Source organism: Sceloporus occidentalis, unplaced genomic scaffold (assembly GCF_023333645.1).
Source record: "Sceloporus occidentalis isolate IW3139 unplaced genomic scaffold, rSceOcc1.0.p SCAF_4, whole genome shotgun sequence".
Taxonomy (NCBI): Eukaryota; Metazoa; Chordata; class Lepidosauria; order Squamata; family Phrynosomatidae; genus Sceloporus; species Sceloporus occidentalis.
In genome coordinates this window covers 110,006,632-110,033,547 of record NW_028316984.1, presented here as the reverse complement: position 1 = coordinate 110,033,547, position 26,916 = coordinate 110,006,632, and the positions used below count along the sequence as shown (strand labels likewise).

The following is a 26,916-nucleotide window of genomic DNA, read 5'->3' as shown; positions in this document are numbered from 1 at the left end:
GGTCCAGAGAGCTAAAGAAAATGGCTCCTCACAAAGCATTATGGACTTGGCAGGTGAAGTGAGAAATAGAAAGAATGCTGACATTTGCCAGAAGATGTTTGGTAAAAACAAGGTGTCCTGAGCTGCAGAAGAACATAAACAGAGATTAGGAACTGATAAGACATTGGAATGTTTTGAAACCATGGCTGCAAGAACAACATGTTTCCCCCATGAAACAGGAGGAAATTTGTGTATAAAGAGAACTTTTCAGACCCACTTTTGTGATTCCTGTCCATGGCTCCAGGCTTCACCCGACCCTCGGGAACAAACTGGCCATTGTTCAGTGGAGGACCTGTGATGTGAGTATGTTTGTGTGAATGTGTGAAGAGCTTTTGATACTTAAGTAAATGTTAATACGTTTTACATGCATAGTGATTGAAAACCAAATTTGGTCTCTCTGTGCCTTTTTGCTCATCACCTGACCTAGAATCTTTACCACTTCCCTGATCTAAAAGATCCTTTTTGCTGTCCTCTTGCTGGCGTGACACTTATATAAAATAGCAAAACCAAAGTTAGCTTTTTGTAAAAAAAAAAAATAAAATAAATTAAATTAAGCTGTGGATGGTTCAGTCCATGAATGCAGAATCTGTGGATATGGATGGCTGACTGTATCACATCTTCTTCAATGGACAATGGACAATGGAGATAGTTAACCTTTATACAGGTTCCTACATGTGTATATATATGGGACAAAATGGCTCAGCAGTTAAGATGCTGACTCTGACAATTACAAGATCAGCAGGTCAGCAGGTTGAGGCCCAAGCACCACATGATGGAGTGAGCTCCCATCACTTGTCCCAGCTTCGAATTTAGCAGTTCGAAAGAAGATAAAAGTGCAAGTAGATAAACAGGTACCAGTTTTGTAGGAAGGTAACAGCGTTCTATGCAGTCATGTTGGTCACAGAATCATCTTTGACAATGCTGGCTCTTCAGGTTAGTAATAGAGATGTGCACTGCCCCTTACAGTCAGACACAACTTGGCAAAGGGGAAATCTTTACCTTTACTATACATATATATAGGATTGTGGTAACTTAGTGATTAACAAACTTTGGTCCTCCAGGTGTTTAGTTCCCAGAAGCCTCATCCATCTTGGCCAGTGGTCAAGATCTCACAAAATGGAAGAGAAATAGGGAGAATATTGACTATTAAAATATCTGTTCCCCCTAAGATGATGTATATTTTTCAAATTTTCCCAGTACTGATAAGAACAAAGCTCTTTTGAAAACTTGTGTGAGTGAGGAAGAAGACTAGGCCCTAGGATCAGATGGAAAATCTTAAAGGATTCAAGAGACAGAGAAGGCCTAGCCACACCTAACTTGAAAATATATTAAGAGTTTAGCCAAAGAACAAAAATAAATGATGCCCTCAAAACACATTATGGATTTCTGTATGTGAAGCATTACACAAATGGGAGAATTTGCATATATACACTTGAGCCTTGCCTATCTGGATTGATTAAAACAACCAGAAGAAGACTGAGGCGGGTTACAGACCACCTATTTGGTGTATCGGGGCCTCAGTGGCCAGAATGGCAGCTGTTGAGGCCCCGATCCGCCGCTTTTCAGGCTGCGGGGAAGCGGCAAAACGCTGCTTCCCTGCAGCCTGAAAAGGGGTGTCCTTGGGGCTTCAAGCCCCAAGGACACCCTGCGGTGGCGGGGAGGGGGAGAAAGGGGCCAAGCAGCCGTCTGAAGCCTGCACCCAGCGAGGCAAAGCGGCCCCTCAAACCAGGAAGGAGCTCCGAAACGGAGCTCCTTCCTGGTTCGTGCAAAGGGTGCCCTAGGCACCCTGGCGCGGAGCGAGGACGTCACGTCCGCGCCGCCCCGTGTAGAGGCGGCGCGGCCGTAACGTCCTCATGACAGCGGCCGTCTGGAACGGCCGCCGTCATTTTTTACGCGCAGAGTGCGTATTAGGGTTAGGGAGGTGCGGAAGCACCACACCTCCCTAACCCTAGTACGCGCTCTGCGCGTACTTTAGTGGCAGTCTATAACCCGCCTGAGTTGGTAAGGAAAATGATTAATATCTCCTTAAAGTAATGTATAGTTCAATCCAGCTGGAAATGACTATAATAAAATGTCTTTGGATCTCACAAAGGTCCAAAACACACTGCAGAAATAATCCAATTTGAGACTGCTTTAATTGCCCTGCCTCAATGCTAGGGACTTCTGGGAACTATAGTTTTGTGCAACATTCAGCCTTCTCTGACAGAGTTCTGGTGCCACAATAAACTACTATTGCCAGGATTCTCTAGCACTGAGTCAGGTAGTTAAAGCCTTCTCAAACTGGATTTTTTTCTTCACTGTGTTTTGGATCAAAGTTAGATAAGTACCAACTAGCTTAATACCTGCCACTTACAAAATTGTAGAGTTGTTATCTCTATATTTTTGAGACTGTAATGGGATCTTAGTCCAATTACACTGGCTATATTGGTAGATTGCTTTTTATCATGAAGGGGACTAGAAGAATCTATCGCTGCTGGTTCTGCTGAATAGTTCACTAGGTAGAGTTGAACTGACAATAGTGTTCTGCATTGTTGTGTAGGGATACATTTTGAAATTACTATCCTAAAGACCTATCTTTGAACAGTTTTTAGAAGCTTCAGTTGGTACAGAGTGCTTCTGCAAGGATGATAGTGGATGTTCACCCAGGAGATTATATTACAACGATTGTTCAACATTTGCATAGGTTACCAGTATACTTTTGCCATAATTCAAAATAATGGTGATTACCTATAAAGTAGCTTAAAATCCCAGGATACTCCAGGAACTACCTCCTCCTATATCATCCTGGCCACTTCTTCAGATGAGAAGTTGTGTGTACTTTATTGTGTCCTACCTAGAGGAAAAGAGAGAGCCTTCTCATTAGCTACATCTGCACTGCAAAATGCTTTGCTATGTGAAGTGCATTCCATTTGTGTATTTGGATATGTGCATTTTGAAGACATACTTTTATTGGATTCTGTGGCAAACAAAATTGCTTTTAAGTGCTGATCCTCTTTCCTGGGCTTTTCTAAAAAAATAAAATAAAATAAAATTATCATTTAAAAATCTGGTAAACTGCTATTTTGCATCAGAAGCATGGGGCATAAATATTTAAACAAACAAGCAAGCAAACAATCTTGAGGGAAGAAGAATACAGTAACAGAGAATCCTGATGACACCTTAAAGATTAACAGATTTACTGCAGCACAAGATTCCATGGGCAAGGAGCCCACATTATCAGATGTATGAAGTTGTATCCTCAGGTGACAGATATATGTTCATATCAGTGTAGCTCATGGGTAACCTAGATTTTTAGAGTTCTTTCACTAAACAGATACATACACAGATACATACAAGCCTGCAGATAAGTAACTGTAAACAGTCCAATATATCATCACTGATCTAGTGTCATGGGGACATATATCTGCCAGCTGAGATAAAGTGAGCTCCATTCCATGAAAGCTTGTGTCACAATAAATCTGTTTCCTTTTAACTCATTGCTATAACTTTAAAGTGCCACAGGACAATTTCTTGGCACTTAACATCAAAAAGGGCACTTAAACCAATTCCTTGAGGAAGCACATCCCGTAAGTCTTCTGGTGCATATTAGTGATGCTAGTACAAACTAATTACTGAAACTTCTTGTGTTGTGCTGAAAATGTTCTGCCATGTTGATACACTCATTTGCAGAACAAAACAAACAAACAAACAAAAAACCTGCATGTGCGGGAAGGAATATTCACACTTTTCAAGGAGATAGGGGATATATCAAGGAGAGACTGTCATTAAAGTAGAAACAGTAGCTAGGGGGTTGCCCTTCCCTCAATTTTAGAACAATTTTGTCACAGCAGCAGCATTTCTCTAAACATCTCAGAAGGCATAGCCTCTCTTTATTTTACATAGAATTTGTCCCACCCAATTCACCCACACAACTGTGTACTTGAAATGGCCCTTCCTGCACTATATGATAAAATAGTACTAATCCAGGGGTCAGTGTGGGTAGGAGGTGGTTATCTGACTCATTAGAGGGGTACCACTTCAAAAGGAAAACTGGAAAAGCAAGGGAGTGAGAAACTTTTCTTATAAGCCATTCATCTCCTCCAAAAAGTGTAATTTTTCTTCCTCACTCTAGATGATCCTTCAGTGTTTTCTCCAAAAGTTCACAGTGAGAATTTTGGCTGAGCTCAGCTAATTGTTACCAGCTGAATGCATGTTGTCTGTTCATATTTCCCAAGCAAATATTCCAGAAAAACTGTTTTCAAATGCTGAAGCTTTTCTACTTTAAAGTATATTCTATGATTCTATAAATTACACACACACACACACATACGCATACACACCTAGGGTGAGAATACCACAACAAATGCCCCCTTCAGCCATTAAAATGTACATATGCATTCCTGGAAACCTGATGGAATGTCCTTTCCCAAATTGGGAGCTATGAATGTGGTGACAAGTTTGGAAGGCTGATGTATCTCTGCCCTATTTGTTTAAATTGTTTTAATCATATAGTCACCATCACACAATTAATTAATTACAGTGTGGCTCTGGAGCTGTTTTTGGGCTCATTTTCTAAGAACATACAAACCTATGGAGAACCATGCTGGATCAGACAAAGATTACTAGAGGCCAAAGATTATAGATGGCTCAAGCCGGGACCGTGCTGTTGCTGTTAACAGATGCGTTTTGGCCGGTCTACCAGTGTTTTGATTGTGCTTCTTTTTTGTTCTGGGTGATGGTTGGAGTTCTTGTGCAGGTATCTCTCTGTATATGTGGGTTTTCGGTATACTGTTTGACCCAAACGTTGGTTCAGTTTGCGGATGACTAGGACACCAAACCAACGTTTGGGTCACCCAGTATACTGAAAACCCACATTTACAGACAGATATCTGCACAAGAACTCCAGCAATCACCCAGGACAAAGAAGAAGCACGATCAAAACACTGGTAGACCAGGCAAAATGCATCTGTGAACCCCACTTCTTGGAAGATGAACTGAAGCACCTGGACCGGGCTCTACAGGCTAATGGTTATTCCAGCTCAAACATCAGAAGGGCTGCCAGGCCCAGGAAAACCCAGAGAAGACAAGCAGACACCAAAAGGGAAGGTATTTTTACCATACATCAAAAGAGTCACAAACAGAATAGGCAAAGTGGTGAGGAAGCACAACCTTCAAATGGTTTACAAACCGATGAAGAAAATCCAGCAAATACTTCGCTCATCCAAGGACCAGAGAGACCCTCTCACAGCCGCAGGAGTTTACCGCATACCATGCAGCTTCAGACAAGTCTACATAGGGACCACCAAATGCAGTGTGCAAACAAGAATCAAGACACACTAGAGACACTGAAGACTGGGCCAGCTAGAAAAATCAGCAGTAGCAGAACATGCCACAAACCATCCTGGGCATAAAATACTGTTTGAAAACACTGACCATGCCAACCATTACCATGTCAGGATGCACAGGGAAGCCATTGAAATCCACAAACATCTGGATAATTTCAACCGGAAAGAAGAAACCTTAAAGTGAACAAAATTTGGCTACCAGTCCTTAAGAATAGCAAAATTAGGACTCAGCAAATGCAAATGGGAAACCGCTCAGAGGTAGGGGCTTTCCCAGCAGATAATGATCACGAGTTAGCAGACACTAATCCTCTTTTGCATTAGCCTCCCAGCCTGAGGCCTGCCATCAGCACAGAACAATACACATGCAAATCACTCCTGCATTCCCAGGCTAACACAGTATACGTATATACACCCAACTTTTTCCAGGCAAGTATTCTCTGAAGCTGCCAGCCGCAGATGCTTGCAAAATGTCAGGAAGAAACTCTTCTAGAACATGCCCACATAGCCTGAAAAACCCACAAAAAACTATGGATGCCAGCCATGAAAGCTTTCAACTTCACATCCATTATGGACTGTTGTGAACAGTAAAAAGGCTGGGCAAGGCCTGAAGTTTCAATGAGCTGAGAATTTAATTCATGAATGCTGTGTAGCTGTTGGGACATGAAAGGTCAGGATGTTTCTTCTACAATAATATACAAGCAGAGAATGGGAAGAGTGATATTAAAAAGTGTTAATTTTAAAACAATTTTAATATTTAATATAATTCATTTTGTATTCCACTTCAATTTATAAATCGCACGGCTCCTCTGTGCAGCAAAAAGCAGCTTCTTTTTGCGGCACTATTATGATGCCGCAAAGTGCCATTGGTGCACTTGTGGCATCATAATGGCACCAAGACATGCGGATGCTAAGCGTTCGCTACGTCAAAATGGCTGCGCCCATGTAGAATGGGCGCCACCATTTTGTATGTGCTTGGCACGTACTATGGTTAGGGACATCTGGAAATGACGCCCCTTCCTAACCCTAGTACGTGCTGAGCACATACTTTTTGGCGGTGTGCATCCCACCATAGTTAACTATTATAATTCATTTTTATTATTACCTATATGCTAGTTACATTGCAATGGTCATTCCATCCCCCCCACGACTGAGGAGTTGGGATGGGATACGCTGTTTGCTGCCCTCCCAAGAATAGGGACAAGTTTAAATCATGTCACGACGGTTATGTTGTTTTGGGAGGCTCTAGGGGTGAGGCCAGAGTTGTCTTAGAGCCTTTCGCCCCCAGAAGTCTCAGTTTGCCCAGAGCCTCTAGTAATCTTTGTCTGACCCAGCCCACTCGCCGCTGGTTCAGTGTGAAGTTTTCTTGGTCATTTAGGGGCCGGGTAGGATTTTTCACCTACCCCCATACTGTTTCCAGTCGGCATATGGGAAATTGGCTTGGGTGGTGTCTAAATAGGCTAAACATTTGGCAAGAATAAATGAGAGTTATGATTCGGCAAGCACCTTGGACACCATTTTCACAGAAGGGTCATTGCTGGAACCACCTCTTTAGGCCTCATGGCCTGGAAAGTGAGAGAAAGAGATTGCCCTTGGGTCTGGCCTGAAAGATAAACCCCCTCTTTAATTCTTGCAGATTGGGAGAGAGATTTTCTGATTGCACTTCCTGATGCTTCCAGCCAGTGAGTAACTCAGCTTTTGGGCCACTGTTGAGAGCCCAGGGGTTATCGTCCAGGGAAAGCTGCAGAGGTGGTCTAGGGAAAGATACCGGCTGCAGCTGCTCCCACACTAGGCTGTTTTCCCAATTTAGTTGCAATTCCATTAAGAAATTAATAAATAGGCCAGTTAATAAATGGTCCTATTTTTCAGTTCAGTCTTTGTGTCTTGTCTTGGGGTTGGGCAGCAATTGCTTTAGTTAATCTGATGGCATCATCATTATTACAGCTGTTTTTAATTCAATATACTCCAGAGTTTTACTCTTTCTCTGAACATCTATGACTTTTTATTATTTCACTTGTTATTTCGATAGGTTTTAACTGATTTTATTTTGGTGTGGTTCTGGCGCAGTGCTCACTCTCCATAAGGTCACTGAAGCAAAATAAGTGAGAATAAATAACTCATATTTTGCAGGGTGGGTGGGAAGAGTTGGCCTTGCTTTCTTCACTGTAACTTCATCTCTTATCCTCAAAGTCTCTCATGGATTGGAGAGGTAACATTTTTTCTATACACACAGGTTCCCTACATGATCTAGAATCCTGATTTTCCAGGCTTGTGCATTTTACAGGGAGCACCCATGGGTAGAAGATGCTAGCCCCCAACTGCACAATTTCAGTCTTATGAGATGGGGACAAGGATATGATAGAGAATGCAGGGCCAACATAGCTCATCAGTACTCTTATATTATTCAAATCTTACAGAGTGTGTGTGAACTTCTAAATAGGGTAATGTCCTTCACCAACAGTCAAAAGACCAAATCCTCTATAAATTGGTAACAGCTCAAAGAAGTGATCGATTATTTAAGTAACAGACAGAAAATAAAATAAATGATGTCATACATCCTATATATAGATTGATGGTGTGTGGCTAGGCATTTAGGTTAAAGTATAACAGTTTTTGTACCACGTCAAAAAACATCATAGGGAAAAAATCAGTAAAGGTAAACTGAAATTAATAGGAAGTTATAACAAAAAATATAAAGTGTTTGCATTTTTATGGCTCAACGGTTAAGACACTGACTCTGACGATCACAAGGTTTCTGGGTCAGCAGTTTGAGACCCAAGTGCCAAGTGGCAGAGTGAGTTCCTTTCACTAGTCCCAGCTTCTGCAAACCTAGCAGTTTGAAAGCATGTAAAACTGCAAATAGATAAATAGGTATCAGTTTCGTGGGAAGATAACAGCATTCTGTGCAGTCATGCTGACCACACAATCATGCAGTCATCTTTGATAATGCTGGTTCCCTTGGCTAAGTAACAGAAATGAGCACTGCCTCCTACAATCAGACATTACTTGACAATCATGTCAAAGGGAAAATCTTTACTTTTAAGGAGGGGAAAGACAGTGTGGCATAGTGCTGTGAGCACTGGACTATGACTCTTGAGATCAGGGTTCTATAACTCACTCAAGCATAAAAACCCTCTGGGTGACCTTGGACAAGTTACATTCTCTTAGCCTCAGAGGATTGCAATGGAAAACACCTCTTAAGTAACTTGCCAAGAAAACTCTATGTTAGGTTTGCCTTAGGGTCACCATAAGTCAAAAGTAACTTGGAGCCACACAACAACAACCACAGCAAGGAGGAGGATCTGAAGAGTGTTTATAAAATTAGTTGTAAAGAAGGGGCTAGAAAGGGCTTTTGCTTCTTTCACAGCAGTGGAATTCAGTGTCAGTCAATTAAACTGATTGGCAGCAGATCTGGGACAGACAGAACAAAATATTTCACCCAATGCACTTATGGAGTATATAAGATTTTCTGCTACACAACATGACATTAAAAGAGGATTAGCTTTATTTCCAGCCTGAGCAACTAGGAGAATCTCCTGTTGCTTCTCCTTGCTGTCAGTGTATTGCCTTTGTCCTCAAGTTAACAAGTGCCTGGTTTGATATATAGTTGAGATTCTGCATCTTGACAGTAAAGATGTGCTTGGAGATATGTGCATGTATACACTGGAGGCTTTGTGTCAGTGCTATGTACATCAGATCAGTCAGGTACTTCTTTTCCTTGAAATTGCCTTGAGTATGAATGTCTACAAACTGTTGTGTTTACATGAATCCCATGTCTTGGGTGGGGAGAACAGAATAAACTCTTCCCTTTATTCCAAATAAACTTACTACATTAGTGACAAAGAGTTGCTTACTGATACGCACAAAGAAGAAAAAAGACCTTTCTATATAATTTCTCTAAACCCCCTATGGACAAATGGAAGGAATAACAGGTGACTTCCAACTCATTTTGCCTGCTAGCTAAAGTACAGTATGACTCACCCCTGTCAAATGTAGAAGCTGAAGAACTGAATGTGATGGGTAGGAGAGCAGGAACCAGTCACATTTTTTTCTTTTTTGTGGCTGGCATATTAGTCATTTTTGACAGTTAAGAAGGCTTACAATTAATTATGCAAGAGTCAAGTAGCCTTTCTCTTTTAAATAATTCTGTAAGTAAAACAAACTCAGTGTTCCTAATTATGTGGAGAGTGTCCATGCATAGGGAAAGTGCTTCTATTCAGACTCAACATTCTTCACATGAGAAGAATGGCAGAATGAGAGATGGAGAAGTCAAGCTGGCCTGCTCCCTTCTTCACACATTGATTAAACACACTTAGATAATGACTTCAAAGGTCAGTAGTAAATCCCAGCACCTGCAACATCAAAAAAGTGTGTTGTAATGGCATAGGTCTGATATACACCATTGTAATTCACCAACAGGATTTGCCAGCTATGATAAAATAATAAACATGTATTTTGTTTGGCATAAGACACAGATAGCATCTGCTTTCCCCACTCATTTGGAAGAAGGATCCAGTCAACACTGAGCCTTACAATGCAGAAAGTGCTAAGTTCCAGTTCTGGATCCCTTCTTGCCAACAGGCCTCTCATTTCTATCTGGTGGTGAAGGAACTAATGGCAATGTAATCAGTTATATATACCAATGTGTTGTGTTGGTTGAGATGCACAATTTTACAGTGATGAAACAAACATGCAGATGCTTTATCCATTCACTTTCCTCATTCTATAAATAAGCATTGAGACACTAATAACTCTTACATCATTTGTTCTTTTACTATACCTAAAATATATTTTCCCATAATAAAAGAGTATGACCCAATAGTCCACACTGTCTGCCATGTTTAATTAAGGGATGAGGAATCTTTGGCCTTCCAGATGGACTTCTACCATTTCCCATTCTGGCTCTAGCATGTCTGAATGAAGTTCAAAACATCTAGAGTCAAATCTTGTTTTAGTTCATCTACTTCAGTGGTTCTCAAACAGTGGAGTGGAACCATGGGACCCCAGGGGAGCATCAAGGGGAGTACATGACTCAGAGTCTCTGATCCCTCTTCCTCCTCTTTCTCATCCCATATCTTTTTATCTGTAAAATGTACACATGTCTTGAGTTGCATATTGAATTTACATAAATAAAACTGTTCTAATTTGAATTATATTATTTCTTATAAAATGTTAAAACATGCATATGAATGTGTGAATGAAAATACTCACACTAAATAAACAAAACATTTTAATTAATATACTACATTGGGTGGGGTGGTGCAATCTCTGCATGTAAATGTAAATGGACTTCCAAGGGTAAAGTTTGAGTACCACTGATCACTTGTATCCAAGGTTGTTCCTGAAATCCAGAAATAGAAAAATAATAGCTTGAAATAACAGTATCTGCTTGGCTATGTTTCTGTATCTACTACAAACACAAAAAAGGACAGTTCTACAACTTCACAGCATTTTCTCCAGTTTTGTACATAAAGATTCATAATAATAATAAAAAACCACTGCAAGTAAAGCTGATCATGCAAAAGAAATTTATTGTAGAATAAATAATAAAAATATTGTTGTCATTTGATAAATAAAAGTGGGGCAAACTTATCACAGTTGGTCCTTATGGAGAAAATGTCTTTTGCTCTATTTTTCTTAATCTTGCATTCACAGTGAATGTGCATGTATCCTTTTGTGGAAAGACTTTGTTCAGTTTGGAAGAAAATAAATGGGCTGGCATTGCCTGCTGAGATAATGTTTTCTGTTTGGAAGAAAACCAAAACCTCACTCTGACTAATTCAAGGAGGAAAAAAAAACTTTTCTTTGGGGTTTCCATGGAAGTAAAGACAACCCAGTAAGATTCCTACAGAAACAACTTGGGGAGGTGGAGGTAGGTTCAGTGAAATTACAGATGGCAACAGCTTGTTCATGCTTGTCCTTTTGCAGGCGCAGTCTGACAAGGGGTGGGGCTCAGTGCCCCTCTCAACTCCCCTTGGTTCAAATGAATTCCAGTAGGTCTTACTGTCTTGAAGAATAGGGCCTGAAGTCACCTTACTATCTCCTTTCAGTTCAGTGTGGCTGATGACACTGGTTGCGTTGTAGTGAAATGCATACTAATGAAGCCTGGACAAAGAAGGCTGTGAGCTGAGCTGCTGAAAGGAAGCTTTGAGTATGCTCTTCTTCTTAAGGGTTTTGTTTTTCTGTTTTGGTACTGATTTACAACACAGTAGTAAATCCTCCTGCTGTATCTCCAAGAAGGTTCTTCCACTTTCATTTTTTTAAAAAAGTGTTTCCAAGCAAATATATAAAATCTGTGGAGATATTGCCAAGTCTGGGAAATATTTCTGTTTAAACTGAAGTGCCCACATTCCCCTAGCAAACACTGGCCACGTTGGCTAGGGCATTTGGGGAGTTGTAGTCCAAAATAGTAACTTTTCCAATCTCTTGAGTATTCTAATACAAACAAGCACATGTCACATTTCATGGCTATACCACCAGTCACCTATACTTTCCATCTGATTTCACCCAAATTCAAACTAGATTTGCATACTGCAGTTCTTCCTAATTCACACAAATCTACTTTAGGAAATGATAAAAGGGTCTGTAGGATAGATGGTGAATACTTATTTGAATGGAAGATGCATTGTTCATCAAATTATCTTGTATCTCCCTCCCTGGAAATGTTTATTTAGTTTCTTAGCAATGACACTAGTGAGATAGTACATATCACATTCTCATCTGCTACTTGAGAGCCAGTATGGTATAGTGATATAAGCATTAGACTATGGCTGCATCCACATTATAGAAACAATCTACTTTGACATCACTTTAACTGCCATGGCCCAATATGGAATTCTGGGAATTGTAGTTTGTTGCGGCACCAGACCTCTGTGACAGAGAAGGTTAAATGTCTTAGAATACTACAATCCCCAGAAACATTGCTGGGTTTTTTTTACAAACCAGGTAATTTTTACCAACCCACCCCCAAATAGTTATCTAGAAACAGTGAAGATTTTTGTGCAAAACATAATGTTTCAGGAGTGGGGGAACCCATAATTTTCATTTTTTAAAAGACCCCCCCCCCTCCAAGATATATCTCTGTGCAGAATTATTCTGAGCTGTGTGAATATTGGGAAAGAATTGCAGAGAAACTTTTCCTTAACACTATTGAAAAGCTACTCCATAGGCTTTAAAGATTCTCCTGATACATGAAATATGGTCCTGGGAGCTGCATACAAGAGTGGAAATTGGGGATGGCCTACATCAGGGGTAGACAACCTGCGGCCCGCGGGCCGGATGCGGCCCAGCAAGGCCTTGCGACCGGCCCCAGCCCGGTCCTGCCGCCGATTGCCATCGGGGCCTTTGGGGGGCAATTGTCTATAGAAGCCTCAGAAACATGCATTTATATTAACATTTTTTTAAAAATCAGCAAATTTTTTTCACATGTCCTCCATTTTTTTTTAAAAAAAGTGTCTTCCATTTGAAAATTTTGTCCTACATTTGTCCTGGTTTATTTATATATTTAATTTTTTTAAAATTATTTAATTATTTATTTTTTGGCTTCAGCCCCCCAGTTGTCTAAGGGACAGCAACTCGGCCCCAGGCTCAAAAAGGTTGCCTACCGCTGGCCTACATGCTTCCTCTGATATGGCCTGAATTGGATCAGAATCCTTTGACTGAGGAGGAGCCTTTCTATTCACAGAAGACAAATCAAGATTTAAACCTTCATCTTTCAACACTGGAATTGTTTGCTTTGTATTCACTTTTTTGTTTTTGTTGCATGCTAGTTGGGGAACTTCTGGGCTGAAGAACAGGCCAATAAAGATTTTTTTACATCAACAAACCTATGAAAATTCTGTGGTATTTTGGAGAATGGTTTGTTACTCAATGAGAATTTCATGTCTGTGAAATCCAATTATGATGCTGCATTTCAATAAGTTCCATATTACAAAAAGAACTGTAGTTGCAGAAGGCTGTTCCTTTATAGCAGTTACTTACTGTTTCAAGAACATTGTGTGTACCATTAATAAGTTAGTCAGTAAGTTAATCATCAACAGTAGCAAAAATGATTTGTGTTACTCTACATAGCAACTAAGAATAAGGATTCATCAAAGAGCTTCCAAGCTTTCAGGTGGGAATATCTTTTGAAGTATGAAATATATGTAAGAGAAATAATACCTTGCATTAAGATTTATTCCCTGTATAGTTTTCTTCATGGCTCATAAAAAGTGATGGATGAACTTAATTTTTAGTTTAATTTCTTCTGCTCAGTTCAGTAATGCTGATGATATTAAACAAAATTTATTAAGAATCAGGAACAATTCAACAGTCATTAATAAGTAACCATATTGGAACACAGGATGTCATTTTGTATTCAATAAAGATAGCCAGGCAAGGCAGGGAGTGGATTGGGATAAGATGATTACTGTTTACTCCTGGTAAAAACAGTACTAGTGTACTCCCAGACTCAGCCTTGAATCCAGAGGCCCAAGTTTACAGCTCTCACACACTTAAACCTAGTGTGCTAACTGTGCTCATTCCTGGATATGCCCAACATGGCCATTGTGACTCATGCCTTGGTTACATTCTGTTCCAATTACTCAAACATGCTCTGTGTAGGTCTGCCTTTGAAGAACACTAGGAAACTTCAATTGGTATAAAGAGCTGCAAAGAGAATGTTAATGGGACTGGTTACAGTGATCACACAACACCACTGTCCCAAGAACTCCACTGGTCTGGTCTGGTCTGGTCTGGTCTGGTCTGTGACTTTCACAAAGAGATTTGAAGCAAGGACTGATTACTCCACTCTAAGAGTAACAGCGTGCAGACTAGAAAGTTCCCTCTGTACCTTTAATTTATTTTAGGAGAGAAGAAAAAAAGTTATTAGTTTCTCCCACTCTTTTCTTCCTCACTTGCCTGGAGTCTTAGAGTGCATCCTCACTGCAGAAATAATTCAGTTTGGCACCACTTTAATAGTTGTGGCTTAATGTTATGGAATCCTAGGAACTGTAGTTTTGTGAGACATTTAGCCTTCTCTGACAGAGCTTTCTGGGGTCACAACAAACTACAGCTCCCGGAATTTTATAACATTGACTCATGACAGTTAAAGTCATGTAAAACTGAATTATCTATGCAGAGTGGATGCAGCCTTACTCATTGGACCATGAAATTAATGAAGACAGAGGTAGGATCTCAAAGTTATACACTCTTACCCCGGGATACGAATGCGCCGCGATACGAAATTTCCGGGTTACGAAAAAAAAATAATAAAAAATATTTCCGGGTTACGAAGGTTATTCCGGGTTACGAATAAAGTTTTGGTGCTTTTCGGCGCTATTTCCCACGGAATCGCGGCTTTTCCCCATTAGCGCCTATGGCTTTTTCGGCTTACGAAGCCTTCCGGGTTACGAAAATGGCGGCGGAACGAATTAATTTCGTAACCCGGGGGCCGAGTGTACAAATTATGCCTAAAATTGGAATTAGAACCAGATCATATCAAACCGTGTATGTTAAGCTGGGCTAAAGACTTAGGCCACGATATAGAATTAGAAAAATGGGAATTAGCATGGGGAAAAGATTTAAAATTTACGCTTTGTACAGACATAAAAGAAAACTTTCTGAAAATGGTTCACAGGTGGTACCTGACACCAGCAAGATTAGGCAAAATATATAAAAATAAAAATCTCAAATGTTGGAAATGTAATGAAAGCGTTGGTAATTTTCTCCACATGTGGTGGACTTGTCCTAAAATTAAAAATTTTTGGAAAAAGGTCCACAAAACCATCCAAGATATGTATGATATTGAGTTTGAAATGGAACCTGAACTATTTCTCTTGAACATGGTAAAGGGCCAGAAAGTAAGAAAATATATTAAACAAATACTATATTTGCTTACTCTAGTTAGGTTGTCACTTGCTCAATACTGGCGTTTGGAAGAGGTTCCAACAATTGATGTATGGCTACAGAAAGCTCTAAATGTAATAGAAATGGATAAAATCTCAGCGGAACTCAAGGATAATATAAATAAAGAGAAAAATATATGGGTACCATTTATGAAATATTGTGAAAAAAATGGTGTCGATAAAAATATCAAGATATAGGTAGAATAACAATAATGAACAGTCTTAACTGTATAATTCAGGAAAGGAAAATATGTGGATATTGTATAGTTTCTGTAAGGAAGCTTAAAATGTAATCATGCGGTGTATGTATTTAATAACCAGTGATGGAAAATAGAGGTACATAGACAGTTGTGCTAAAAACGCTGTGTCAGCTGTATTAAGAAGCAGGGTGGGGAGGGGGGGAAAGGGACATATCAGAATAGTGTAAATAATACTGCAACTGAAGAAAACCAGTTTTATTTTTAAAGCTTGTGTGTTCAGATTCAATAAAAAAGATTTTTTAAAAAGAAATTAATGAAGACAGATTAGGAATATCTGGTTTCATTCTGTTTTATTCCTTTTTCAAAAATAAGAATTTAAATTCATATTCTACTTCACATTTAGGATAAAAAGAGTGTCAAATATTTAAAATGTGAGAGAAACCAAAATTCTTTTTAAGAAATCATGACAATGACAGATTTGCTGATCTATGCTCAAGTTTTGGCATGCTTAACTTTTAAAAAAGTTTGGAGTCAAATCCCTGTGTATTCAGTGTTAGTGCTGAATTAGGAGAGCCATCTCTTTGGTAAAAAATGAGAGGATGTTCATCTTTAAATTCTCTTTGTCAAGCATGTCCAATACACTCTTTTTCATGTTGGGAATAGCTGTACCTATTGATTTGGCCAGTGCAAATGGGGATGGGGGGTGGGATTTGGTTTCAATTCATTTTAGATAAATGTACTGCATTTGAAAATGTTATATTTAGGTCAGAAGAAATATATTTCTAAAATAAATACTTGAAAAAGAACAACTAAGATTTTCCTTACAGCCTGAAACACATGGGACAAAAGGAGTGGCTTCTGGCTGCTCGGGGGAAATGTTGCATTCCCCCAATGTGGCTGGAAGCCACTCCAACATCTCCAAAAGGCGTCTGAGGCTATTGCAAAAAGGAATTGGTTTAAACCAACTCCTGTCCAGCGTGGCTTGGGACCTGTGGTGATGGCTCACTTTGGGAACAGGCTGTGTGGTTGTCACAGCCCTGGCCCAATCCACAGCCAGAGCGGCTAAAGGCCACTCCTTCCTGGCTTTCTGCTTCATCACATACTTACAGGAGATGAAGAATCTAAGATATGTATGTTGGAAGTTGGTGATGAAAATTGACACTGTTTTTCCTTCCAAGGCAGCAAGTTTAGAATCAATGGGTTATCTAAGCTTATGTTTCCCATCCTCAAAAGCCATATTGTTTTGTTTTTTTTTATTGTGCCTTCAATAGCTATCTATGGAAAGGAAACATGAGACTGTATCATATATGCAAAGCATGTCGTACGCAGTAGGCTTCCTTACAAACTTCTTCAAGATGATATAGATCACATGAATTGTTCCTAAGAGAACAATCGCATAGGTATACATATTCTTTTCCTGAAATTTGCAGGACGTTTCTATGCTGTTTCACTGGAGTATGCTGCAAGGCATTAGACAAACAAGACTTCCTCACTGTTGGGCTGAGCTACACTGATATAAACATGCTGTGGCAGAGTCCAAAAACTATTACTTACTTACTGTGGTGTATCTGAATTACAAAAGCATCCCCACTGTTATGCTGTGGCCAATGTAGTACATTCACTTGACAGTTTGAAATGCAAAAGCCTTTCTCTGTTTAGGGTTTTTTCTGCTCTCAAGGAAAGAAAACAACCTGCACTAGCTGGCTGGCTGGGTATTGAAGGAACTAAACAACATTTCTGTGTTTGTTTATTAATTTATTTATCACCCAGCTCTTACTAGAAAATTTTCCTGGCAATATTTTAATTATTTTTGTTTCACCTTACATTGTAAACCACTTTGAGTCCCTTTTAGGAGAAAGATGGGATATAAATAAAAGCATTTTGTTGAGCCATTACAAATGTGTAAGTTAGACTTAAGGATTAATAACTGATAGGTACTCATCTACCATCATGGCACTATTGCTACACTTTCCAAATGCCTCCCCCAAACCATTTAGCTGGTGATTGAGGCACAGCATGATTAAATTTCAAGATCCCTTCCAACAGCAATCTGTGGTGTAAAGATCTGAAGCAAGACCCTTGCCCCATCCCAGATTACTGGTGGGAGTGATCTGGACATGTCATTCTGCTGCATTCCAATCACCAGCAAAACATATCTCTGTCACTCAATGTGGCTGCTGACTGTTAAGTTATGCTTGGGAAGTCAGATCAGGGATGATTTGTAACTATGCATTCTTAATTGCATCTGTGACACAGAATTTCAGCCCAAATAAATTAATAAACAAACTAATATAGAAATATTAAGTTATAACAGTCGGCTCTCCATATCCATAGATTCTTTATCCATGGATTCATCCATCCATGGCTTGAAAATATTCCTAAATAAATAAATAAATAAATTCCCAAAAGCACACATTGATTTTGCCATTTTATATAAGGGAAACCATTTTATTACACCATTGGATTCAATGGAGTTTGAGTGTCCATATATTTTGGTATCCACAGGGGGTCCTGGAATGAAACCCCTGTGAGTATCAAGGGCCCATTGTATCATGGAATGTCATGTTTTAGGGCTTACTATTTTCCTATTTAAACATATTTCTTCACTTAACTGAGCCCCAATAGTTAATGATCCATATATATATATTTAATTTCCTCTATTCCTCTCATAGCTCCATGGACACCATTATGTCCTCAATCTTTCTTTTGTGTTCTGTGTGTAACTACACAATCATGCTTATGTTCCATCAGAGTAATAGATGCAGACTGAAGAATATAGGAAAGGTGAGAGCTCAGTGCAAATTTCTAACATGGGTCCCCTTCTCACACCAACACCATAGTAGCTCATACCATACACACAGTCTCCTGATCCATGATATCTAATGTATAAAAAAACTAATCCACACATAAGCAATTAGCCTTGGAGGGAAAGATACCTTTTCTCAACTATATGGAAGAAATTATGGGGGAAATATAGGGCTCCAAGTGAGTTGGGGTGGAGTAATTTTAGAATACAGTTTTATGGGACCACTTTATGTGCTTAACCCTCTACTCACTTATTGATTTTTCCACTGAAAAATTGCTGATTTTTTTTTTTTTTTTTTTTTTTTGGCTACATTATCTTTTTCTAGCTGGGCTCAGATAGTGGAAACAAACTCAGCTGGAGGAAATATCCTGGAAACAGAACGATTTGGATGAAAGAGGAATTAAATATTTCCATTCTGCCTGTCAGCTCTCCTTGTGTTGACCATGATAAGACATCGTTGTGGTTTTGCCCTTATGCACCCTGCTCCTCCTTTTCCCTCAAATCAACAATACAGCTGTGTTTCTGCTTAGGAGAAGACACAAATACTGAAATGAGCCACTTCAGAAATATTCAGACCTCCCTCAAAATGAAGCAAGTCTTCTTTTAAGTGTTTTAAAATGAAGCAGCCTGCTTCTAATGACTTCAACTGACATGAGTATTGCATTATTGTTACAGTAACCAGATACACTAATGAACCACTCCTACATGTTCCATGAGAAATGGGGATAGGATTGTGTTTCTGATACAGAGGGTCAGGAATGTTGAAAGCAAAACAGAATGGCCTAGACAAGATAAAAATCATCACTGTTCTATACATTTCAGACACTAATATCCCTTAATCAGGGCAACTTTGTCAAAATACTATATCTCTTTTGTAAATGACATAAGCAATATTTTTTTAAAAATGCATCAGCATTGTTCAGATAGTTTACCAATATTATAATTGTTATTATTATCATCACTAAAACAACAAAACATATGACATCTCTAATAGAAAAAAGGTTACCACACTGTTAATGACCTGTGTTGAAAAAGCTGTAAAGAGAAAAAAATCTGAGGTGAAGAACAAGAAGGAATTTGCACAAAAGAACTGCAAAGTGATCATAAGATGCAGTGATGGATTTCAAGAAGCATATTGCTAAAACAATTTTAAAAGACTTTAGACACATCTGAAACAGGAAATCAATGAGGGGGAGAGTTAATCCATGAAAATTACACAGGGCTATGTCAACTATATGCATCTGTTTTCACTAAAGAGGATGCAGGGGCAGATACTTGTGCTTGAAGTGATACTTTTAGGAGGAGAATATCAGAGACCGAAGCAAAAGGTGGTGAGCAAAAATGAAGTTCTTGACCTTATTGGCAAATTGAAAACAAACAAATCACTGGGTCCAGATGGTATCCATCAGAAAGAACTGAAATGTGAAATTGCTGATCTTCTGAGAAAGATATATAACATGTTGCTAAGATTAACCCTTATGCACTGAAAGCTGGCAGGTTAACGCTAGGTATGAGAAAGGAATGAGTCTATGTGTATGTGTATGTGTGCAGGCATGTACACATAAGAATTTACAGCTGATAAGGAAATATGTATTGTAGGAGAATTAATGGAAAGCATTATTAAAGATTAAAGTTATCAAATGCATTAGAAGGAAATCTTCCTCTTAAGAAGAATCAAAATTGCTTCCACAGAAGTATGACCTGTCTCATTGGCTTTTTAGGGTTCTCTGAGAGTGTTAATAGGTGTATAGACTTAGATGATTCTGTAAATATTATTTACTTCAATTTTTACAACAATAAGTATAATTTTTACAATAAGTATTCTATGGATACTTATCTAGGAAGAAGACATATTGAACATAAGAGGCTTCCTTCTGATTAGAAACATATAGGATTGCACAGCCAGAAATGGGCCATATCAGTTGATACCAGAATTGACAAAAGTCTGCATTCCTAAAGCATCCCAGCTCTGATGAGAATGTATGCTTTGTTTTATCTTATTTTGCTTATTTTATAACTATCCTCAGAACAGTGACTATTAGCCATGTAATTACACTAGCAAATCAAAATTTTAGTTGTTATATTTTAGGTTGATCATTTAACTCAGTAGTGGACAATTGCAGGAGTGGAAGATTCCTGTCTGAGTCCCAGCTGGCTGCACCCGTACAAAAAAACAAAAGAAAAGAAAACAGAACAAAACCTGGAACTGGCAATTATTTGATGACACTTCTGACTTGGTGTTAAACTCTTTTTCAGCATTTGTGGTCTCAGAGAGGGTGAAGGAGGAAAACTCCTGTATTTTTTTTCATGGGGTTTGACACACACACACACCACACACACACACTTTTTTGAGAATTTTGAGCTGGAAAATAACTCATTTTTTTAATAATGTGGATCTTGTGCAGGTGATCTTAGGAGCACCAAGAGCCAAAAAGGGGACTTCAGGCACCACATGTGATCCACAAGATGTACCTTTGCCATTCCTCAGTTAACTGAATCATATTTTTGTTTTCTGGGCATGAAGATGCAGAAATATTTTCTGATTTAATTTATTCTCTTGTCTTTTATTCCAGTGCACAGTTAAACTGTTTTAGGTTTTAGTCTGAATTTTAAAGGAGTAATCCAAGGTGCTGAAATCTGTCTTCAAAACAGGTGCAGCATCTTGGACATCTCTTTTAAAGTATGCAGGGGTAGCAGTGCTGGCCATTTAGCAAATTCAAATAAAAATCCACCAAATGGTGATGCCTTTATTGGCCAACCAAAATGCACAATATACTTGTTACAAGCTTTCGAAGCATCCCTGGCTTATTCATCAGGCAAGATGTAACAACCAAACAGGATAAAAATTGGAGATGTAAGTAAGATGCCTGCATTTAGTTGTTTCTGTCCTTACTTAAGACAGTATGAGAAGGGTAAATTTTGCAATTGGATTACAAGGGAAGAGTCCTGTTTATATGCAAGTGGACTTTAAATTTCCTGGACTTTGAAAAAATCCCACTTTCCACGTGGTCAGAAGGAGGAGGAGCCAGCTTGCAAAATTTACCCTCCTGGTACCTTCTTAACTAAGGACAGAAACAACTAAATGCAGGCATCTTACTAACATCTCCATTTTTTTCTCCTGTCTGGTTTGTAACATTGTGCCTGATGGAGAAACCAGGGGAGCTTCGAAAGCTTGCAACAAGTATATTGTGCATTTCGGTTGGCCAATAAAGGCATCACTGTTTGGTGGGTTTTTGTTTGAATCTCTTTTAAAGTTTAGCTTAAAACCTAGATTCACTACTCTATTGCCATTGCAGTCACCTGCCTCCTCTGTGCTATCATGTCTATTTGATGGTTATATGTTATGGAGATATGTTATAAAAATGGATTATTTCACATCAAAGGATTACTGCTTTCAGAAGGCTAAATTGTCATCAGACAGAAAATTTAGATAACCAGAATTGTATTTATATTGGAAGTGGTATATCCTTCACTTTGATTTTATTATGAGGACAAACCCGTCTGTTAGCTGGGTAATTGAAATACAGGCAGACATACTAAAATATTGGTTTCTGCGGGCTTCCTCTGGGTTTTTGTTGTGGTTACTGCTTGTAAAATAGTTCTTGTGCAGAAGACCTGCTGAAAGGGAATGTCACTTTAAATGCACAATGTATCCAGCTAAATGGCATTGTAATTGCCAATTTGGCAGACTTATGGTTTCAATGAAGCCAGAAGAGAGACTCTTAGTCACTGGTGTAGCTGAAAACTACAAGCTGAGAAACAAGTAATTACTTAATCTGAAATGAGATTTGTTAAACAAATCTGAACCAAATAGTCATTAAAGAGATTTTCTTCCTCCCTGTTTCAACTACTCCCTTGATTAGTTCCTTTACATCAGCCTACCTACTGACCACTCACAATAGTTGCATTTTTATGTTTCTATAATTATTAAACAACATGCCTGCCAATGCCCCATTGTTCCGGGTTTTAATTTTTGTTTTATGTGCATGCCGCTATGTTTTTTTATCTTTGAAACAACATTCACTCACCTGCATGACACCTTTGCCTGCCTTGTCAGATTTTGGAAACATGGTGTTAATTGCAGCATTCATCATGATAGAAAGGGAATTTGCAGGCTCTCAACTGGAAAAAATGACAAAAAGCATTAACCTCCCTATGCCACTTAGCCACGCTGAAAAGTTACTAGAGAGTGGTAGGGAAGATTGCGTTCATAAAACCCCACACAGTTGGGGGGGGGGGGAGGAGGTTCAGCATCAACAAAATGTTTGCCTTCTTTGATTCCCAAACCTTACCCATTCCAGTAACTTAAGCAGACACCCAAGTGAAGGTGTTCCAATAAAATAGCATTTTTTGCTGCCCAGTTTTATAGGTCGGATTGTGAACTGGCCAAAGAGCTGCTGACAATCATTCCCTATCAGGAGGTACAAGAGAAGGTGCTACTGATTCAATTTCACAGCATTGAACAAAGCATAGCTCCAAAGCCTTGAAGCTTAGACCTCTGAAACTTGGGTCCCGTACTAACAGGCCATAATAAAGCTGCCTCAGGTCACTTTGGAGTTATGCTGTTTAAATGATGCATGCGTCCTAAGAGTCCAGAAGCCATGCCAAAGCCATTCTCCAGTTCTGACCCGAAGCAGCTTTATTTTGGCCTGTCTGTATGGAGCCATCTTTTGGATGATTTTAATTACTAGGCCACTAGGTGGGAGACACCAGGCTTTTAAGGAGTAAGAAAAGGAACCCCTCGGGTTTGGGTCAAATCCTTTGAAGGTGAAACTTGCATGTTCCTAGACTTGTTTATGTGACTCAAGAAGGTGAAGGGATAAGAAGAGGGATAGACTGAAAGAGTGTTCATTTGGAGGGAGAGAAAAAGAGTGAAAAGGAAGAATAGTGGAAGACACAGTTGCTGTACTGTCCAGCTGCTTAGGTTTTTTTTTTTTTTTTAATATATCTAGCTATTTCTTCTAGTGCCTGGTTACAACATTAGCTGCCCTGGATTCCCAGATCTCATTTTTTTTAAAAGGGCAAAGTATATTTGTACTATAGATTTTTGTGGGTTTTTCAGGCTATGTGGTCAGGAGCACCTGTTATCAGCTTCGGCTTATCCGCCAGCTGCGCCCATACCTGGGCCAGAGGGACCTTGAAACGGTAGTACATGCTCTGGTAACCTCTCGATTGGATTTCTGCAATGCGCTCTACATGGGGCAACCCTTGTACCATACCTGGAAGCTACAAATGGTACAGAACATGGCAGCCAGACTGGTCACTGGTACATCCAGGGCCAGTCATATTACACCTGTACTTAAAGATCTGCACTGGCTGCCTATTCGCTTCCGGGCACAATACAAGGTGTTGGTTATAACCTACAAAGCCCTACATGGCTTGGGCCCAGGATACCTAGAGGACCGCCTCTCCCGATACAATCCGCCCCACACCCTCAGAACATCTGGGCAGCAGTTACTGAGGGTCCCAGGGGCAAGATTAGCCTCTACATCGAGGAGGACGTTTACCATCACGGCCCCGACCCTCTGGAATACGCTGCCCATAGAGCTCTGCTCGGCCACCTCCCTGGCCCAGTTCAGGAAGGAATTAAAGACCTTTCTGTTCCAGTTAGCATTCCTGGACACAAGTTCCAGTTGTTCTCCCCCCCCCCCCCCCCGACAGCAGTGGCAAGCTGGCCAGAACGGGTTTTTAATGTGGGTTTTAATTGTATTTTTATTGTATCTGTGATTGTTTGATATGTTGTGCACCGCCCTGATTGCAAGAAGGGCGGTATAAAAATAAAACTTTTATTATTATTTATTATGTTCTAGAAAAGTTTATTTTTGATTTTTGATCAGCATCTGTGGCTGGCATCTTCAGAGAATGTTGGCATGGCAGAGAGTTGGGTATATATATATATATATGTGTGTGTGTGTGTGTGTGTGTGTGTGTGTGCGTGCGCGCGCACACACACACACACACACACACACACATACTGTATAAAAACTTCAACCGTCATCCAGGACAAAAAAGAAGCACAATAAAAACACTGGTAGACCAGGTAAAATGGATATGTGCACCCCACTTCTTGGAATTTGAATTGAAGCACCTAGACCAGGCTCTACAGGCTAATGGCTATTCCAGCTGAGACATCAGAAGGGTGGCCAGATACAGAAAAACCCAGGAGAATGAAGACAAGCAACCACCCAAAGGGAAGGTATTTTTATCATACATCAAAGGAGTCACAGACAGAATAGGGAAACTGGTGAAGAAACACAACCTCCAAATGGTTTACAAACCGACTAAGAAAATCCAGCAAATGCTGCGCTCAGCGAAGGACAAGAGAGAACATCTCACAGCTGCAGGAGTTTACTGCATACCATGTAACTGCAGACAAGTCTACATAGGGACCACCAAACCCAATGTTCAAACACAAATCAAGGAACATGAGAGACACTGCAGACTGAGGGGGGATACAGATGGGCGGCTCATCGCACGACACCGACGTGGCTTACCTCACCGCATGACACTGACACACTCCCTATGGTGCTCTTTTTAGGAGCACCATAATGGCGCTTGTGCACCTTGACGCCGCCACTTCTGGCGAGCACTGTTTGAGTGCATGGACACCTGTGTATCATCATTGCGTGCCCCGTGTGGACGAGGCCACAGCAAGATGGTACATGGGTGCTGCTATTAGAGCTGGGCACGTATGGACGCCCAGCCCTATGGAGCCCTTAAACCGGCCCCAGCACAGCCCTTTTGCCCATCTGAGACAGCCAGAAAAATCATCCTCAGCAGAACACATTATAAACCATCCTAGGCATAAAGTGCTGTTTGAAAACATTGAAATTCTGAACCGTTCCAACAATGAGCGACCCCATGCTCACAAGCCCTACCATGCAGCAGTGATGCCATCATTGTGCAGCCCTATCAACATGGGGGCCACCATGATGATGCAAGTGCGGTTCAGTGTCTAAACATCATAGTGCCGTATGTGTGTCATCATTGCGTACAAGTGTGCCATTGGCGCACTCATGGCACCCGCCATGCAGACTTCTTTTTAGTCCTGACAGAGGATAGCTTCTAACAAGAGTAAAAATGGGGGGTTCCAGCCTGCCGTTTTGGGGCAGTCTGTCAAGCCTCAAAGTTTGGCTGCCAGTCCTGAAAAACAGCAAAATCAGCACTCAGCAAATGCAAATGAAAAACCACTCAGGGTCAGGGGGTTTCCCAGCAGACTAATTAAACAGACCCTAATCCTCTTTGCATATTCAGCCACAGATGCTGGCGAAACATCAGGAATAAACTCTTCTAGAACATGGCCACATAGCCCGAAAAACCCACAAAAAACTATGGATGCTGGCCATGAAAGCCATCGACTTTACATATATTTGTACTATATTATTAATCTGTTCAATACCACTATAATGCCAATGAATCTTGTGACTTCTACTTTGCTGAAATACTGAGAAGGTACCAATGTACCCTGAAAAAAGTGGGATTGAAGATTGTATTTTTGCTAAAGACAAAACAAAACAAAACAAAACAAAAACAAAAAACCCTACCTCAGTGTATTTTTGGAACTCTAGTTCAGTCAAATACACTAGAGCTCTGAAGCTGGGAATTCTAAATACCTAATTAGTCCGCAAATCCAAGGGTAACTCAGAATGGAGCTGTGACAATTAAAGTGGCATAAAACTAACATGACTGTGTAGTGAAGATACACTTTATAGCAGAGGTATGTGGCCAAACAGTTTTGCAAGAAACAAATTTATTGTTTTCTCAGTACTAAATCCTTTTAGTGTTTGAAAGGTAGCTATGACTAATATTACTTTCTGAGAACTTAAACAGTTAAATTGGGTCCCATCCCTTGGATAAAGTTGGGATATGAATGCTTAAATTAAAATAGTAGGATGACTCCTTGATCTCTAGACTACAGTGTTCATGCAGGCTAGGGAGATTGGGGAAATTAGAGTCCAAAATAGTAATATTTCCAAACTTTGCCCTTTTGAAGCAAAACATGCATCATTTCTGTATTAACACAGGATGTGTCTGCATGGCCCAGAAGATTCTGCCCCAATGTCCCTTTGTTACCTGGGAAATTAGAATAATGCTAGGCAGTCATTGGCTTGTGGGCCCCACTGTGCTGCCTTCTGCTGCTATGAGTTGCTTCCCTGGGGCTCAAAGTGAGGCATTCAGCAGCACCAGGCAGCACATTAGGTTGTGTTGTAAGCAGCCACCCGGTGTTGATTTGGAGCAAAAAGTGATTTTTTTATAATCCATGTCAAGGGTGGTATACTGCAGGTTCACTGCCAAACTATCCATATGTTATCCAGAGAGTTCAAACCAGAAACAAAGACTGGGCTCTTCATCATCTGGACTAACTGCTGTGAGGACAGGGAGAGAATGTTCTATTTGTCCCATGCGGACATGGCCCCAGTAACCCTGAGTCAGATCAGTACAATTTTTCCCTTTTGGATAGGATTTGAGAATGATGACTGAGCATAGGTGCCAGGAGATATTTTGAGATGCATCAAGTATAATTCTTATTAAATACCTCTTACTTCTCTTAAAGGCACAGTGCCTCTGTGACAAAAAAAAAAAAAAAAGGCAAAGGAGTCAGTGATACACAAAACACTTTGGGATTACAGGAAAAATGCAAAGAATAGAAAGAGAAAATTGGGTTA

The 26,916-nt window shown here is 39.9% G+C and overlaps 1 long non-coding RNA gene across 1 annotated transcript in view; it reads left to right on the top strand.

Annotated features, from left to right (window-relative positions):
* Window positions 1–280: 280 nt before the first annotated feature.
* The window catches only part of LOC149314496 (uncharacterized), a 198,510-nt gene continuing 171,874 nt past the window's right edge, over window positions 281–26,916 (top strand). The window contains exon 1 of the long non-coding RNA XR_016280929.1: window positions 281–338. This is a non-coding gene — a long non-coding RNA (uncharacterized LOC149314496). The remainder of the gene's footprint in view (window positions 339–26,916) is intronic.